Genomic DNA, 21,231 nt, shown 5'->3' with positions numbered 1-21,231 from the left:
TAATATTAAAATAAAATCAATATTATTATGTAAATAAATAATATTAATATGAAAAATTGATATATATATATATATATATATGTATGTATAATCTTATTTAAATCTACAATATTTTAATTATTAAATAAAAAAATAAATTTTTTACATTTTTATAATAAATTATACAAAATTTAAAATATGTATAAGTATTTACTCAATAACAAAATTTTCTGATCTACATTATTAAATAATAAATGTTTTTAATAAAATAAAAATACAAAAATAAATTTTTATTGCCATATATCATATTACTCTTAAATATTAAATAAAATATTAAGAAATTTATTTATTAAATAAAACAAAAAATATAAAATACATAAAAAATTTGAAAAAAAAAATAATGAAAATATTAAAAGAGAAAAAATTATTGAAAAATTTAAAAATTTAAAAATTTAGTATATTACAAAAATTTTTAATAATAATTTAAAAGTATCATTATTATCAACTTAAAGAACTTTTCTTTATTATCAGTGGAATTCAATATTAAAATATTTGTTCTACATACAAGAGTATACACACAAGAATATATACGATAATAGTATTATGAAAAAGAAAACAAATTTAATAAATATTTATACAAGAATTAAAATAAATATCATATTATAATCTTTGAAGGATAAATATGTAAATTATATAAAAAGGACTTAAGAAAATTAAAAAAAAAATTAAGGTAAATATAGTAAAAAAATTATATTATGTAATAATATTTTAATATTTCTATAATCCTATATCCACATATATATTGTTATCTAGATTGACATTTAAAATATAGGTAATTATTAAAAATATCTATTAATTTTTTTATTAAAATATATTCATAATATTTATTTTATTGTTCATTTAAACTTAAATAATAATCATATATTAAATTTCAGACTACAAGATTTTGTTTTTATAAAATTTAAATTGTTATATTCATTTGAGATTTAAAGAAATTTTTCTCATAAATATCTGAATATGAACGGATATAAACCCGACGGTATTTGAAAAATTATAACAATATCAGATATTTTTCAAGGATAACAAAATGGAATATTTTATTCTATTAATTTTGGATGTACTGACCAATGCTGCAGTGGTTATTGCACTAGTCCTTTTCCACAGTGGTTATTCCACAAAATGGTCTCGGATTGAAAGCCCTGTCAGGTTATATTGTAAAAATTAAATTCAATATTATATATCTTTATACTTATTACATATAAAAATAAAAAATTAATATTAATATGGCTAATTGCCATATTTCAGTTATATCTAATATTAAAAATAAGAGCAAAATAAAATAGTAAATATCTCAATAACCTTAAATATTTAATATAAAACTACGGTAGGCTACCTAGTAAACTCAATGATGTAAGAAACTGGTTCACGGTTATCTTCAATATCGTGCACCAGCCCTATACTCCTCCTAGGAGCAAAGTGGAAATAAAAAAAAAAATTTTGGATGCAGTAGTTTTTTTTGACAAAAACACTAAAAATTACACTCATCGAAAATGTGCACATTTAGCTGGTTGTAAGAGTAACTATATACATACATCTATATAATTGAATTGATAGTCATTTTTATTCAAAGATTACAATACTCAACTCACTGTTATAAGATTTAAATTTCAGTTTATAATTCTCGCGACATGATAATAAATTGATAAGTAAACGAAGACATAAATAGTTAAACTATTGGTCCATTTTTTTAAAGGTTAAACATAATTTTTACAGTTAAAGATTCATTATTTTTGTTACTACCATTTTTTTGGGAAATTTTTAAAAATCTTTCACTGATTTTAACTTTTTTTTATGGGAAAAAGTTAAATTTTTGCGGTATAATTACAATGTGCCCGAAAATATGCAATTTTTTAAATTTTCTTACATCAAGAACAGATTTGACTAGGAATGAATATCGATGCCGAAACATAAAATCATTTTAATTTCTTTTGTTTTTAAATAAATTTATTTGGAAAAATTAATTTTTGTAAGTGGCCGAATAATAAATTCTTCTTTTTAAAAATTTGATTAATAATATTGCGGGAAGAAAGGAATTTTTCGTATTATGTTTTATTTTTATTTTCCAACCATGTGACAATTATGCAGTATGTAGAAATTATTTCCTGTATTCAATGGATGTCCTATTTGCCAATAGTTATTTTGGCTTTTTATTCTCCAACTAAGTTAAGCGGCACATTTTACTTTAGAGAGTGATACCTGAACAACACTTCTACATTAGTAATAATTATATTGATAAAGATAAATTATTTTTAAAACGCTTAAAAATAAGCTTTGGATTTCTCTAGCGCTGTCTAAGAGTTAAATTAATTAATTGTAATTTATTTTACTATTGTGTAACCACCAACTCGTCTAATTTTATTATTGTGTAACCGAATAATTTATAACATTAAAAATATTAAACATTCACACTTTTCGTTATCCTTTGAAAACACAAGTTTAGATTCAGCTCGAGAACTTTGTTATAGAAAATTTAATAATGAAAAAAGAGATTGGTAGGTAAAACCAGACATAAAATTGTTTTTTTTTAGATATAAATTATTGTTCTCAGTTTAGGATCAATTTCAAGGTTTCATTTATAAATTTCATGATCAAATCAAATGGATTTTTAAAAAAATTTTTAAAAAAAAATTCATTGTTTCAATTTAATGGAACAAATTTAATAAGCTTTAAAAATGAATTCAAAAGAAAATTTTCGAATAATTCGATTTCATTTTAGGAAATAAGAAAATATTGTTGTCTCATTTGCTGTTGGAAAAACTTATATGAATTGCAAAAGAATATTCAGTCACAATACTTTTAAATCTAGATACTCTACAAGGTTATACTAAACCAATGTGCCAATGTTCAGAAAAATTATATTTATTATTTCATTATTTATAGTCGATAAGGCCGATAACTAATTGCAATTTTTTTAACTTTTTTTGTTTTCATCTTTTTATTATTTTAATAGAAATAACAAGTTGTATATGATGTAATAAGATGAACAATTTGGCACCTGAAGTGAAAACAATTTTCATTTTTTTTTTTCTTTTTTCCAATTTTTTTTTTGTAATTGTTTTCTCATTTTTTTTTTCTTAAATTTTGTAGGTATTTTATAAATTGAACTAATGAACGTTTCATAGGGATTAAAGATCTTGAGTTTTTTTTTTGTTTTACCTTTCTGGATTTTTGTCTTAAAACAAAAAAAAAAAAAGTATGGAAAAATTCAATGGAAAACATAAATTTCATTCTTGTTTTAAATTACAACGATAAGAGAATATAATTTTTAAAGGAACAAGAAACCACAACCAAAAACTAAAAACTAAAAAAAAAAAAAAAGATTTTTACGCACGCTTTTTTAACGATAAAATATTAATTCGTGACGAGTTCTTTCGTCCATCTGCAAAACGAACAGGAACAACTGGAAAATTGCAACTCACAATTTTTATTTTTTCTTTGCAATTTTTTAATATTTTTTTTTTTTTATTCACTTTACTCTTATACCTAGTATGATATTAGGCATAAGAATATACATTCATATTTATCACATAAATACTTAAATATTACCACTATGTAAGCACTTTTATCAACTCTATATTATACTTATATATTGGTAATATAGTTTTGACTTTTAAATTATCATTATAATGTTGGGTCAGTTGTATAATATACTTACATATAATAGAGAGGGAGAGAGGATGCAAAGATGCAAGTACTTTTTTAACAATATATAAATTAATGTTAAAATCCTAAAATATGGTTATTACAAAGGTATGGTATCCGCCCAAGAGTTTCATTTTTTGTTTCTTATTTTTCCTATATATATTTTTTTTATCTTAATTTTTTGGTTCGCTTTTCATAAATGGATGTTGGATATATTGTGTTGTGTATATATGTTGGAAATGTACATAGATAAAATCTTATTGTTAACATAAATAAATAATAAAATAATAAAAATTTAAAATATTGGAAAAAAAAAATGAAAAAATTTTTTTTATACAAAATTTATTCAAGTATTGCATGCATGCATTTCAAATCAGTGGTCGCATATTTTATAAAAATACTCTAATATAAGATCAACCAATTTGTTAACAACAACATTATAATATTAAAATTGCGATTTTTATTATGGTTTTAATAATGTGTACGAGTATGTTGCTAAATAAAAATAATATTGTAATTTGAATTTCAAATATGCAAGAAAAAAAGTATTTAGGAAAATAGTTATTCTCTAATTCTAATGTGATGTAGATGAAAAATTGTTAAAATTATGGAGAACATGTAAACTGTTTGAGAAAATTATTCTGTTGACCTATTAAAATGATGCGATTTAATAACATTGTTAAAGAATTTCGAGAGACGAAAATTATAAAAAACACTCAATATAGATTGATTTCCCGCCTATCGTTTAGTTTTACTGCGAATGTCATATAATTCAATTTTATTTATAGGTAGCAGCCAACATTTAATAACATTAATTTATAAGAACCAACAATTCCTAAGAAATATTCGCGTTAACAATATTTAATATTTCTTATGTTTAGAAATTCAACAAAATTTAAAAATGTTCAATTCCCTTGCACATGTTCTGCCATTTTCAAAATTTTTGCACTACTTCAGACAGAAAGTTGCAATTTTTTGCATAAATATTTTCTCTTCGTGAGAAATTCATTTGTCTTGAAAAAAAATTTCACCACCTTCCTCCCGTCTAACACTCATTATTCTCGAATTGCGAAAAACGTCACTTTTGACAACACTTGTTATGTAAGAATAGTAAAAGTTTTTAAATTTCATAAACGTAAACAGTAAGTAATTCATTTCTTCTAGCGTGAAATAAAATATTTTAATATTAACGTATCTAGGCAGAAAGGCTGATGGAATGATCTGAATTGGCGTAATTATCCATCTAATTTGAAGAAGGTTCTCTACCTTTATCTTTTCATCCTAAATATATGCAATTATAGGACATTATTGTATGATAAAGAATGAAATAATTGATTATAGCTATTTTTTTATTTATTAATGTTCGATACTCCTTGTTATTGCATATAATTAGGGAGATTTTATGTGATCGAACCAAATTTCGGATGTCGAGTTTTTGTTCTAAAACGCTCTTCTCCATAGTAGTGCAGGACAAATAAACTATTTTTCAGAGAGATGTCAGTCTGTCCGTCTGTCGGTCTGTCTGTTTATCTGTCAGTATGCGTCTATTATCGTAGGCTATGTGTTGATCAAATCAGATTTAGTTGTTTTTTTTTTCCTTTTTTTGAATGAAATATTATACAACTTTCCGAATTATCGATCAAGTCCGAATTCTATACTGTTCAATGTTAATATTACCTTACTTATCAATTGAACATGCATATTGCACAAGAACAACTTAATACATTACAGTTTTCAACTTAATTTTTAATTTCAACTGTACATTTTATTGCATCATTTTTACTAATAAAAAATTCTTTCAAAATTTTATAAACAACCCAAAACTTTAACCACAAATCTTAACCTGTTAAAATTTTGCAATTATTTTATAATACAATATTCTTAATTTTACATTTAACAAAATTTATTGTGTATCCGCTGCACGTACATTTGCATTATAAGCATGCAAATATAAAAACAAAATCCTCATTTGCAAAACATGCGGTATCCAAAAAAAAAAATATTTTTAAAAATTATGATGTCAAATTTACTCATCATAAACATAATGATTTTGTTAATAAAAAAAAATAATTATTGGGTACAAGTTTTCACATTATGGTTATAGTTTTTTCCATACAAACTAACAAAATGTTTATAGCTAATTATTTAATAGCTAACAAAGTAGATAATTAAATCCACATATATGTATATAAAAATCATATGGAGTTAAGCGTCATTTTCTTCTACCATTTTCCATGTTTTTATTAAAAATTATAAACAAAAATTTATTTGAAAACCATTTTCGTTTTTCCTCTTGAGTTGCTGTTTAAAAAATGCGCAGACTTAAAATATGAACCTTGGCTATTATTAACATTTTATCGTACAATAATCAAAGTTCAAATAGAAATAATTTACGTAAAATCGTGACTTTTTACTTATAAACTAGAAAAAAAAACATTTGACGAAAAAAAAAACATAGAAAAGAAACAGTAATATTTTTAGTTTTATGATAAAATTTAAATAATGAAATATTGCATAAATTATGCATAATATACTTAAAATGTTCGATGCTAGACACTAAATTACTAAATTAGAGGCTACTAAATTTTTCTTATCGTTTGTAACGCTAAGAAATAATGGTCTCAGATATAGACATAAGTATGTTTTTGGTTAGCGTGGAATTCTGAGTCGATTTAATCATTTCTATACGGTCTGTTCATCCGTAAGTTCGTCTCAGCGATGATTCGAAAACTACTTGAGCTAAGATTACGAAAATTTCATGAATGATTTATAATAGTAAATGCCGGGAACCCTATTTCAGTGTTGTCGAGGCACTAGTTCGATTAATAATAATATAAATATTTTATATTAATTAATATAGTAATAGGGCAACTTAGAGTTATAGTCTGTCCCATACATTACCTTTGGGACATTTACTCGCACTTAAGATAACAAATAGGTACGTATCATAGAGTTGACATGGCCACCTCAATTTTTTCTCGTTAACATTTTTTTTATATATTTTTTTTTTCAACTCGTTTATCATTTTTTTTTTAACTATCTATATATGCTAATTATTATTAATTTTAAAATATTTAATTTTTTATTTTTATATTGTATTTTAATGCATTGACACAATTTGTATTTTAATTTAAGCATTCTTTTACAACTGTTCATTTAAAAACTGCATAATCATTTATATTTAAACTATAACAAAGCCGACATTACATTCGTATACCGCTACTATACTCGTTATTACTACGTTACATATACAATAACTATAACTTCTAAATACATGTGTTATTTTCATATTTAAAGAGAATTATTAAAATATTTTTCATCTTATAATAATTTTGCCTCTATTCATATACAATATACTCATAAAATATTTTAAGATCTTAAAATTTTTCTCTAAAATTAGGTATCTTTGCTACCATACATAGGTCGTCTCATATTATAACTTAAGTATTGTATGTTGAAATTAAATTAAATGAACAATAAAAAAATAACTTATTTTTACTGGAATACATGAAATAGTGTCTTTTAGAATTCATTAATCAAAACATATGGACAATATACAAAGAGAAGAAACAAGTCATGCAAAACTATATCATTTTTTATATATTTTTGAAGATTTAATGGAAAGAAATGCTACTTTATTTGTAATTGCCCTGTTGTTACTAACTGAAATTACTGAACAAAAATGTCTTTGGATATAGTAAAAAGTAACAAAACTAAATCTAAATAAATAGAATTGTATATCAAGATTTATAAAGACACAAGATTCTTAAGTCGAAATTAAATATAAAATTGTAGATGAATATTTTTGAATAATGGAATGTTATAAGTTAGTATTGTTCAGGTCTTTAAAACTAGAGAATTTCCACAAGTTTCTGGTATTTTAATCAAATGTTTACTAGGTCAATAATGTTATTTAAATTCTAAGTTTTGAACATACTTTTAAACTTTACCAAAAATTTTCGGTATTCTAAATTTGAATATTATGCGCAAAATTTCAATATGGAATATTCCACGCCTGACATATTTAGTTAGATACCTTGCCGAGTCAAAATAAAATATTGTATTTCATGTTCTGTACTATAAAGTGATAGTGGTAATAAAGTAAGCATATAAGTACAGTAATAGATATAAAACGTCAAAAATTTTTCAGTTCATTAAAATGACACTGTTTATTAAAGTTTGAAATTATTTGAAGAAGCTAATATGTAAAATATAACTAACATTATTATGAAACTTCAGTCAATATTCGATTCGTTAATTTTGACAACATTAACTTCAATGGAAATCTGACCAATGGAAGGGTCCCGGATTCAAACCATGACCAGGGCTCACTATAATAATAATTAATATTATAAAATTAAAATATACAATATTATAAAAATAATATTAACATTTTAATTGCCCATGTACCTTTAATATTTAGCATAAAGAAAAACAATAGTAGGCTGGTCTACTGATTAGTTAACTCAATAACGTGTAAAACTTATGCTTAACTACAAAGTCAAGTGGAAGGTCGTAATGCTCCCAATGTAGTAAGGAAAAAAATTTGAATGGACACCCTTTGTCGATGTTTTCTCTATATTCTTTGAAACTCAATAAATTAATGTACTCACCGGAAGTATAATCCTCTTGTGGGTGTCTTTTGTTTCAGTTTGCAATGTTTTTACACTAAATATATACAATATGTATAAAATGTCTATAGTCACTCAACTTTATACATATATGTTTACTGTTTATTTACATTTAATTACGTATTCAAGTTCTAAAGATACAAATAGAATTTCTAATAGATAATTAATTCAATTGAATGTACCCTAAATCCATACTCTAAACCCAAAATTAAATATTTAAGTAGACAGACCAACAATTGTTTTAACTATTATTATCAAATAAAAATTTTAAATTCATGATAATCTCATTACACACTTGTGTTTCCACAACAACAAAAAAAAAAAAATTTTATATCCTAAATAAAATCTCGGTTTTTTTTTTCATTTTTTTGTAGTTGGTACAAAAAGCTTTTTCAATTTTATTCTTTTTTTTTTGTTTTTGGGGTCAAAAACATATTAACACCTGAACAGTTTAATTCAATATAGGTAGATACATACATACATATGAGTATAACAATATATTAGCATTATTTTCCACTTTTTTATTCTGTTATTTTTACCGCCTTTTACAAATCAAAGCAAAAATTCAATCAACATTAAAACAAAATACAAAAGAATCAAAAAAAAAAAACGCAACAAAAAGGTGAAAATATAAAGAACAAAAAAAAAACTTTTTTTTTTCGGGGTTTAAGATATTGGCATCAGCAAGTCATTGCAACAATATTTATCTGATATTTTTGCCATTCATGGCGCTGGTGTTTTCAAAGAGGCTTTAATCACTTGTAAATGTCAACAAAAACAAAATAAAAATACGGTACCTATGCTTTTTTTTTGTTTTTGACAAAAAATATGTGTGCCTTTGTATATTGTACAACAATGCATTTTGTTAAATTTATTTTGATGGATTAGAAAACAGGAAAAATCTAACTATAGAGTCTAGACGACGCTGTTAAAACAGCGAAAATGAGTGAATGAATATAGAATGTTTAGCGAAAAGAAAAAATCATTAGGTATGGGTACAATATAATAATTTTATGGATAATGTGTAGTAGGTATATATTAATAGTAGAATTACATAGATACATAGATGAAAAAACAACTGACATAATATGGGTGGAGTTAGATAGAATGTAAATTTAACTATAAATACGATATATTCATATTTTACGGTGGTGTCACTGACTTGTTTTCTTTTTTGGTTTTGTATTAATTAGAATAACAAGTTGTGCTTTACCATTAATGATTCAATTGGAATAAAAATTCAGTTCTTTAGTTCTTATCTAGAAATTTTTTTGTATAGATATTGGTTTAACATAAAATGACATGCGGCATATTTTTGTATGTTGATTTTATTTTGAATTATAAAACTAAAATAAGCTTTCACGCTTTAATCGCACTGTATTGTAAGCTTCCGGCATTGGAACTAAAAAAATACATTCCCTTTTTTTTCCGATGTTTTATATAAATTTTAATAAATAAAAATAAATTACTGCGCGAATTTTTCTATGCCACTATCTCATGTCGCACATAAAGCTTTTATGGACAAATTTTAACCAGAGCACCTGAAAAATATGCCATAGTCTTCACTCTATCGGTGTTATAAGAACTATATATAAATTTTCATACCTGTTATGATAATAGATGCACAATATTCAATTTCAATCGTAATTTAAATTTTTAAACTCAGATTATTTGCATGCCGCAGGAGTGCAATTACTAAAAAATATGCCATAATTCGGGTCTCTATTTCAATAAACTATAGTCTAGATTATGCAAACTCAAACTGTAATTTTCATGCAGTTCATAAAGTACTTTCGGGCGCATCTCACTTACAGCTAACATGATGAACACTGTACACTTATTGTTCCTCTATTTGTTTCATTATTTGTCGTACTGTCGTATTTTTAATTCATTTTCCTCAATCTATTTATTCTTTTATAGTTTTATAAAATTTTAAAAGTTCTTGACTTTGGAAAATTTCTTTCCTACAATAGTTTATTGTTGCCTAAATTGCAAATACAACAATACGTGTATAAATATTTATAGTATAAAACTGGAACGGTGGCGCTGATATCTATAAAAAAATTTATTTATTATTATTATCATTATTACTTAATTTGTTTTGTTGTTTTCATAATTTTTTTTTTAATATTGTTTGTGTTTTGTTATTTTTCTTATAAAATTAATGATGTCTCGATTGTTGTGTGTCATTTTGTGACATTTCATGTTACCTTAAGCTTAATTAATTACAGTTAATTCCTATATGAATGTACCTATGTGTATGCGTGCATTTTGTATATAGAATTGTGTTTGTAAGCGTATGGAATTATTTTCAACAATCATTACTTAACAATTTTATTATGTTCGTACTTAAGTATAGCGGTAGTATATAAATTTTTTTGGATGAAATTTAACTGTTTTTTTTGGTTATGTTATATACATGTCCATTTTTATACCCGATTATTACTGTTTGTTATTTGCTATTTTTATATTTTATACATACGCTTTTTTTCCATTTTGTATTTTTTTTTTGGTTGTTTATTTTCCATTAATTTTGTTGAGTTTCCTTTATTGTTGTTTTTTATTTTGTTATATATTATAATAATATGGTGGTGCTGACAATTTGTGTGACAACAAAACAAAATGGCTATAAACAAAAAAACAGCAAAATGCAATAAAAGGAACAAAAATTGATATACAATAAAACGGGAGGGGGAAGAGAAGAAAAAATTACAATAAAGATGTTTACCGTTATAACACGAAACATGTCACTTGTTGTAAAGTTAATACAACAACAATATAACAAAAGCATATAAGTAATGGTTTAAAATTAACATGAAGTTCAAAATAAAATGTATGTAGGTACATGATTTTTTGACAGTTTCCAGTATAATTTTAATGATATTGTCATTTTTTTCGGTTTTTTCATTTAAAGCGTCACCGTGGGTGAAAATTGTGATCCTTTTAACAATTAAAAGATTTATCAGAAATTAATGAAAAGAAAAAACAAATATAGAGCTGTTGCCTTTTTTCTGTCACTGATGCAGATTATTATTGAAGAAAGATTATAATTTGATTTTTGAGCATTATAAATGAATTTTGTGAACAAAAGAAAATAATTTTTAATGAAAGTGTAATGGAATGAAATTATTTTTTTACGTTAGAAATAAATCTTAAAATTTAAAGTACATTTTATACAATATTATTAGAGCTCCTTTTTGTATTACAAAATAAACAGCATGCCCCGTTACCCGCATAATATGTCAATTATTTGCTAATATCCTTTGCCTTCGAAATTGATATTTTTAGTGTTTGTTACAAGAGTACCACAAAATGGATCAATATTTCAACTACTCGTAGTAACTATATCGTAATCAAACTTATGTTATTAAATTTAAATTGTATGTATGTATGCAATAAAAATTTGATATAAAAGATACTACGTCATAATACTTACAAATAACCTTATATTGTACCCATAAAACAACATCGCCACACATCAAATTTCTTATGTAAACTTTGTCGAACGATTTTTATTTAAAGTCTACAGACATTTTAGTGTAAAATAATACAAATCATATTATAAAAGCATACCATCCAATCAATCAGCGCCAATCATCCACGATAGTCTAATTTTTACCCCGTATTCAATATTGTAAAATTGTTCTCCTTTAGGTGCGAAATTTGCTTTCTGAGTTGAAGTCAATAAATAAAATATATACGTATTTCTTTAGAAATAGATAAATAATTCAGAAGATTATAAAATAAAACTAATAAAATTTACAATAGTTTTGTTAAAGTTTATGAAAAGAAACGGATTAAAGTCCATTCCTTACAGCTAAATTATTTAAATTTATATTATAAAGAAACGAGAAAGTTTTTTACAATAAATAAATAAAACTACAAAAGATTAAACTGAAAAATAACAAAAGATGACATTGAATTTGAAGTAAAAGGAGAAAAGTTTTAAATTATTTTGAAATTTTAAATAAATTCCAAAAAGTTATAAACTTTTTCTATATATTCTTTCAAATTAATCCTTAGAATATAATAATAAAAATCAATTTTATCTAGCTACTGTATAGAACATGGCATCCAATATTGATCTCTTTTTTTATGTGAATATAGCTTCTTGTATTTTGAAATTGAACGAATATTGGATATTCTGAACAGAATTTCGATAATAGATTTTTAATATCATCCAAATAATAGGATACATAAAATTTCTTTCAAGTATAGAAGCCTTTGTATATACCAATTTTTACTGTGATGAACTTTTGAAGTAAATCGAAAAGTAAATTTGTTATACATTTTCTTCCTTTTGTAGTATTTGTGAAATAGTTATAAAAAAGAATTTTAATTGCATTTCGACTTCACAGAAACTTGGCAACACCAATTATTACCTTTCGTTAAAGTAACTAATTCGATGGGTTCAACTAAAAGAACATCCTATTGACAAACCAAAATTATAAGGAATCCTATATTCTATTCTAAAATTTTTAAATTACCATTTTGAAAAATTATATAATTGAGAATATCGGAATTTGGTTCATTTCCATCAAACCTATTTCCAAGCATTTGGAATGGGTTTGTTTCGTTAGGTGTTTATAAAGTAAGTTTACTTTAATTTTAAGTTTAATTAAAACTAAGATATCAGATAACATCTGAAAGCTTTTAATCTAGAAAATTTTAGGAATCGAGAAGACTGTAGTTACAAGTTTTCTCTTTAACATGTTGATAATATTATTGCATGTCAGTTTCCGCAATAAATTATAACACCAATAGGCACCTAAATATATTTTCAACTCAAATTGAATAAATATTTTAAAAAATACTATAAATTGATGAATTATAAAATGTTGGAAATGACATATTAGTAGCCTTATTGATTTTCTCTCACAATATTGTTCTATATTAGAATACGATTGAGTTTTTGAAAAAATGTCGTTGCCAGGAACGAATTCTGAAAATATGAATAAAAACTTTAAGTATACATTGTATTTTTCATAATTTTGAATTAAACAAAATTTTTTAGTTTAAATCTAAAAACAAGGTGAAAATCAAGGGTTCCGAATATAGAATTCATTATTTGAGCCACAAAATTTTAATTTTAAATTTCTCTGTTGTTCAAGAATTGTAAATTTCATTTACTGAAATCTTTTTGAATTTTAATGCGGTTCTCGTTTAATTTCGTTTAATCATTTAATTGAGAAAAAATTTCTTGTTTGTTTTTGAATTGTAGTCAATTAAAGAAACATGCAAAAAATTATTAAAATTAAAAATATTTAAACACGTAAATTATTTTCATATCTACATAGACATAAACTCATAAATATTAAGCTTTAATTCGACGCATTCTTGTTTTTACTCGAAATTCTTATGTTTTAATTGATTAAATGTTTCAAAACTATTCGCCATCAATTGATTTAATGATCATTTAATCAAAACGAATTTAAAACGCTAAATTGGAAATAAAAATTAAAAATTTTTTGATTGAATAATTAACACTTTGGTTGCTCCGAATGGCATTATCAATGTTATTCTAAAAAATATTTTTTTTTCATAATTTAATTTTATGTTTAAATCGGAACTGTGCAATAACAAGTGTTTGGAATTTTGAAATATATATTCATATATTGAAGTTTGTATATATAATAGTCGTTGTCATATATTTTTTTATGTTTTATTAAACTTTTAACATTTTAATTATTGACATGAAAACATTTTTTTGGAAAATGGCTGCAATATGGCTATAGATATGTATATTTAGTAATTATAAAAAAAAATAATAATTAATTCTGTACAACCACTTTTTGCGTGTTTTTAAATTATAAAATAATTCTGAGGCAGCAATCTCCATACTGCCTATAACGATCGCACAACACAAAACATTTGATGTAAGCAGCATATAATCAACGAAAAATGTAACTGTGGTCCTTAGTAGAGGTTAAAATTCTGAGATCCGATTTCCCTTAATATAGATCTTTTGGCAAACAGAACTCTGCATTAAATTTGAAGAAATTCTCTTAATATTATTTCCTTGGATATGGTAAAACATGTAAAATTTGTCCATATGAGCGAAAATATAAGTTTGTCCTTTAGTAAAAGCCCAGTGGCAGTATTCTCATTGTTTTATTATACGGAAATTATATACAAAAATATAGGATGCAAATACGCAAACAACAAAAAAGCTTCGAATGCTTGGGATTCCGAAAACACATAAATATTGTAATCAAGTAGCATTTTGCCCTTTACTAACCCTTTCAAAAACTGTTCTCTGAATAAATCTTCTATCTTTTTCGGAAGAAAAGTTATAAGCAGTTTTGTGAAAATTCGTTAAAATCTCTGCATTTCGGAAACCATTTAGATTTGACAACTTGCCGCAAACAAATATTTCAACGCATTTTTGATTCGCTAAACAAAGATAATATTGTACTCTTAATTGGATCTGTATTTGATATTGTCTAAAAAGTACTAAAAAATGTATAATCCATTTTTATGTATAGCAACGGTTCAAATATCGAAATCTATACCCAAAAGTTTTTTAATTCGCTACATAAAATCATTCCTATTTTCAGTCGCTTATTGTTAAACAACGATTTTTAATATTCTTTGAATGTGTTTTCAATGTACGAAGATAAAAATTCACGTGCCTATTCCAAGAAATATTTAATGCAATAATTTTAAAATACTTTTACATCCCGTTTTAAAACGAATTTAATTTTTATTTCTCTTATACAATTTATTGTTTTATAATATTATGTGAAACTCAGATTTATAACTGCATATATGATATTAATGGTATATATAGAAATAACATTCTATTAATATAATTGGTGTAAAACACACACGCTACTAATACAAAATCTCAATGATTGTAGTATTCGCACACAATATTACATATTTTTTTATAATGTGATCATAAAATTTAATGTACCTATACACAATACTCATAAACAAATTCAGTTGCTTATTTAATAATGGTTTCAAAGTTCATATACTTTATTATGGAAAGCCGTACACAGTAAAGTTTGTTCGGCTACTTTATAGCCAAGCAAACGAAAAAAAATTACACTAATTGTGCAACATTTAAATTTTGAATGATTGAAAGTAAATGAAAATTGTAAAGGGAAAATAAAAAAAAAAATTTAAAATGTGTTTTTATTTTTTAGGATTTCACCACGGAATTGAAAAAAAAAATGTACTTATTATAGTTTCTGTTAGCTTCGCGCGTATACTTGCATAACGTTTTAAAATAGAAAATCCTAAAAATTATTTTTCTGATAGTTTATTCTATCGAAACCATGAGCACTTTTTAAATACTGCAAATTCAACAAAATGTAAATTTGTCACTTGTACTGTAAAATAGCTTAGGCAAACATTACAATAACAATTTGAAAAAATCAGCACATGCTTTATGTTGTCGGAACACTATTATTCTCCAAATCCTTTTTCTTTTAAAACTGTAGGTTTTTCCGACTTTCCATAGAAGCAAAAAGCTAACGGTAAATAATTTGCCATTAATAACAAATTATTACTTTTCTTAATGCATCCAATTCGAATCTGAACATAATTTTAATTGTTAAATATTTAATTTTTGTTGATTATCCTAAAAGTATGCAATATTTTGTTATTATATAAAATTCGGTGTATAAATGAGGATAATTTTAATTTCGTAAAATATTTTTTTTTTAACAAAGTACTTTCACTTTTTAAGGGGAAATGTGCTACTTTACAAACCATTGGGTTAGATTCAAATTTTATTATTGTTTAAGATCGTAAAATTTATATTTCTGTGTAAATTTATGCGCGCAATCTAATTGAAAAAAAAAATAAAGAAAAATGTGAAAAAATTAATTATTTTTCCAACTCATACTTTTTTTTATTATTTTATTTTTCTATTTTTTTTTTTTATCCCAATAATTTTTTTTACACTTTAATTGAAATTAATCACTCGAGGGTAAAACTATTAGACACCTCACAATTGGTGTTCGTATATCGTTTAAGGTCATAAATTTTTTTATTGAGACCATCATTGCAAAAAAAAAAAATAATAATCTGTTTCGCTTAGAGGCATCCCTTTTTTATCTTTTATTTTTTTTTTATTTTTTTCAATTTTCGAACTATAAAAAGCTAAAAATTATAGGTATTAAATGTAAATAGATTACTATATGGGCTCCTATATCTAAGTCTCTTTAACTATTCTATATAGCTGAATCGAAAATTAAATTTGATTCTTCTTCACTGTTTCTCACTTGTTTCCTCCGCCCCACTCTTTCTCTTCTTTTATCATAGATTTTCAAATATTTTATATGTTATTATAAATCGTAAATTGATACTTTTTGGTCAACATTGTTGCCATTCTATAACTACAATAGTACATAGTGAAGAAGTTATCTTAGATTTGTGTCTTGTAATATTTAAGTCGGATAAAATGTAGATTAAAAATTATTTAATGATAGATAAAATTCTTTCATAGTATCTAGATAATATAAAGTTGACTATATGATGAAAATAATGAAGATTTTTATTGTATTTCTTATATGAATAGCAGTTTTTCTATATTTTTTCCTTTTGATTTTCGAAGTTAATTGAAAGAATAATTTTAAATGTAAAAATAAAATTAACTTTCCTGTTTTTTTTTTTTTTTGTGTAATATAGCTAGGCCTAGTTGCATGCATGAGCACAATATTTTTTTATTTTGTAATAATTTTTTTTTTCCTTTAAAGTTCGTTAAACTGTTTACATAGCGCTTATAGGCCGCAATAATAATATACCATAAATTATTCAATTTGTTAACAAATATGTTTATTATGCATATCGATTGAAAATATTTCTGTAATCACAATTAATTTTTTATCGCATTAAATGTGAAGATTGCATGTAAGAGGGAAAAAAATAAATAAATAAATAACAGCAAAGAAAAGCAATTTTTATATTTGACATTATTTTGTCAGATTCGATTTGTTAGAAACGATAAAAAATTCATAAATATTGGATAGCAAATTGTAAATCGTACTTTGAAGAAAGCAAATTTCTTATATTGTTTATTTGATATTTTCCTAATATAATTATACTTTTATTGGTGAAAATTAGTCCATGCCTTATAATTGAGATAAAGATAAACTAAATTTGTGCTGTTTGTATTTAGAGAAAAGACCGAGTTTAGCATATTAAATCAAAATCCAAGATTTTTAACTTGAAATTTTACTAATATTATTTTTACAATATTGATACTACATTTTCAACAAAACAACAAAATTTTCATAAAAAAAATTTGTACACATTTCATGTCTTTATCACGACCCTGTCATTATGCGCACGATTACAGGTAGCCTATCTTAGCCACCCGGTTCTCTTGAGGAATCTATCTGAATCCCCGATGCTGATTTTCGATATCTCGTCCAACCCCGTCAAATATGTTCTGTCCCACGTTAGCAGTCTGGCTCCGCCCAAAGCCCCAGGCAGAGATAGTAGAAAATGGTCTCCTTCTGGTCCATTTCTCGGCAGCAAATACACGCTATGTTGGAGGGCAACACCATCCTAGCTGCATGCTCTCCAAACGACCGTGTAGACTGCTATCAGCCAGACAATGTCCCCACATAACTTCAGCGGGGCCTCTACCGATTCCAAAAGATCGTATTTTTGTCACATCTTTTTTTCCGCCCCGCATGTGGACAGGGTTTCCCACCTGCGGTCGATGCACGGCATATAAAGTCTATATGAGTGGCTCAGAAGCAGAGTGGCGTAAGCCACAATGTGGGTTATGCCACCTTGCTTTTGAGAAATCAGAAAATTTTTACAAAAGCAAAAATACTTTTGTAAACAATAAATAGGAAAAAAGCTATTCCGAAACAGGAAACTAATATTACTGATTTTAGAAGATGTACATAACCGATTGTAGCAAAAAAAAAAAATTTTTTTTTATTTGTGGCTTACACCACTCTGCTTCTTAGACCCTCATATATTGCATTCTTTCTGACTGTGTTCTTCATTTCCTATAGTTCCATAATTCATGCAATTAGTGCTGAAATATATATTTATATTCTATAAACTGTAAGCCTACCTACATAATTTTAATTTAGGACGAAGTAACGCTATTGTTAACATGTAATTTTATGCAAGTACTCTATCATATATGTATGCGATGTCATGTAAATACTATTTAAATCACCTGCTCGTAAATCAATATTGTCTTTTATTCGGCTTCTTTCAACAATAGATTTTGACATTTATTTATAAACCTAATTTTTAGGAAATAGCCTATATATTACTATTCAAACCGAACATTGTTTCTCCCTTATTATATAAATTGAGAATTATATATTAATAAAATATAGTAAGAATTGCTCTTATCTTAAATTTAAAAACTTTTGCCTGAACTTGAAAATTCGAGTAAATTTTAATTTTCTATATAAGTACTTTTATTCTACATTATATACAACAATATAAAATTTTATAATTTATCTTATATACATATATAGCTATATAGTGAACCAAAAACAAAAAATCAAATTTCATTTAATCAATTTATAATAATCATGTGATAAAATTTAATTTTCAATAAACTCGTTTTAAATATTGCCTAATTAAATTATCTCTGATATTTTTTAAATTAATTTAAAAATTTTATAATCATTAATTTTAAATCTTTATTACATACATAATAAAAATATAGTTTTATATACATAAAAATATGCAATGATAATGCTCAATATATTAACATAACAATAAAAAGACCAGCAGTTCAAAATACCATAATTCATGTGTCATGATAATAATAAACTAAAATAGGTTAAAAATAGTTAAAAAAATTTCCAAAAAAGAAAAAAAGTTATAATAAAATTTTTCTTTTATATTAATGAACTCACAATATGTATAATACATTAAATGTATGTGTGGTAGGTTATGCATGCATATATAGTATGAAAATTAATAAATAAACGAGCACAAAAAAAAATGTCATCAACAATGGAATTATTTATTCATTTTTGACATTGAATTTATTTACCATTGTGAACCGTTGAACTTTCCATAACAATAATCATATTTTTTTTTTTTTTTTGGATATTGCGATCATCAGTTTTAGATAAAATGCATAAGCCACCTACAAATTTTGTCTTTTTTGTTCAATGTTATTTATTATACGAGTTTTTCGCATAATATTATAAATTTTAGTGAATATAAAAACAAATTGAAAATATTATCATTATAATAATAATTATTGTTATAATAAAATTTAATAAAAATTTATGTTATAATATAGTATAGTAGTAGAATTGTCAAGACACCAATAATAGAAGTGAGAGAGAGAGAAATAAGCAAAAAATAATAATAATTTTGTTTTATTTTCGAAAATTATCACCGGATTTTCCGACAATACATACATGTATGGTTGTACGTCAAACATGAAAAATTTTTTACTAATTTTTTGAAAAAAATGCAATATGAATGCAAAATGTCATTGTTAAAATGCACCACATTTCACATGATACGAAATGACCTATAGAGTAAAAGTTTTTGGGGTTAATTAATTTAAAAATAAATTTTTTATTTTATTTGTTATTTAAAATATTATTTTAGGATTTTGAAGAAATTAGAATTTAGTTTTAAATATTTTCAATATATACAATATAACAAATTGTTATGTTCTCACATAAAGTACGTAATAGGGTAAATTCATTTTTAGTACTTTTCCAAAAATTTTTTGAAAAAAAGTGCTTATTAGTTTCACTCTGTCCGTCCGTGGACACTTTTTTTGTTGAACCCTTGAAGATAGAAAGCTGAAATTTAATACGCACATAGATCTTTCCTAGACACTTATTCCCAAAGAACAAAATTTTTACCTATCTCCCCCCTCCCCCCCCCCCAACCCCCCCACCTCCCCAAAACCCTAAAAATGGCCTTTTTTAAATATTTGTTGCAATGAAACCATAAGAATTTTTGAAATTTTGCAGACACAGAAAGGCAGCGGCTTGCTTCAATTAGCGCGGTATACTATAGTTGAACTTTAGAAAAACAAAATGGCCGTTCAAATTTACCGTTATCTAAAGTCCTTTTTTTCCAAATTTTTGATGTCGTTTTTCTTCTAGACCCTATAATCTAGAACTTTGAAATTTTAGGGGCTTTTAGATATTAACAAATAGTTCATTTTGTTAGAAGAAAATTTTTTTCCATCTCCACCCCCTCTCAAGTTATCACCTCTTGAAATTCGTAAAATTTGAATTTTTGACACCTTATATTTCCGAAACCGCAAGCTTTTCCAAATTTTTATAAACTCAAAAGGCTAACGGTAAATTCCATGAAATTAAAAAATATAATTATTTTTCTTAACTCACACAATTGACCCTTAAAATCGAGCATTATATTAACCCCTTTTTATATTAATTTTTGCTTTATTTCAAAGACTATGCATATATGCGTCATCCTAAATATATGCAATCCTAGAAATAGTTTTGTGTATGAATGAAAATAATTTTTATAGTGTGATAGGTATACATAGAGTGTTTTTAAAAGCAGAATTTTCACTTGTTGAAGGAAAAAGTGCTACAATACAAACCATTGGTTTGACCCAACTTTATTCTATTGAGCTACAAATGTATATGAAATATACATTTAAATAAATTTATTTTGCAAGAGATTTTTTTATAGAATAACTTTTTTTATCTTTAATTGTATGTTCAATGGGGAACAAAAATTTTTCTACAAACTATTGCCTGTTAGTTCGTCTTTTCGCACAATAGCTTTGCATAGTTAAAGACAGAAAAATGTACACCTTATTTGAAACACCAAAAGATTTCTAGTAAAATAAAATAAGTGGTTGATTTTCGAAATACGTACATTCATAAGAATTAATAATAAATCTTGACTGTTAGTTAAATAGTTAAATCACAATATCCATTTGAAATCAAACCGTAAAAAATGTGATACACAAAATGTT

At 24.7% G+C, this 21,231-nt stretch overlaps 1 protein-coding gene across 3 annotated transcripts in view; it reads left to right on the top strand.

The window, feature by feature from the left end:
- The first annotated feature begins 676 nt into the window (after positions 1–676).
- LOC129618770 (formin-J-like) overlaps positions 677–21,231 on the top strand; it is a 180,701-nt gene continuing 160,146 nt past the window's right edge. For all 3 annotated transcript variants that reach the window (XM_055533744.1, XM_055533742.1, XM_055533745.1), the window contains exon 1: positions 677–709. The gene's annotated coding sequence lies outside the window, so the exon portion shown is untranslated. The remainder of the gene's footprint in view (positions 710–21,231) is intronic.

This window comes from Condylostylus longicornis, unplaced genomic scaffold, assembly GCF_029603195.1.
Source record: "Condylostylus longicornis isolate FDR11 unplaced genomic scaffold, ASM2960319v2 ptg000010l, whole genome shotgun sequence".
Classification (NCBI taxonomy): domain Eukaryota; kingdom Metazoa; phylum Arthropoda; class Insecta; order Diptera; family Dolichopodidae; genus Condylostylus; species Condylostylus longicornis.
The sequence above is the reverse complement of the archived record's forward strand: the minus strand, read 5'-3'. Positions and strand labels throughout refer to the sequence as shown.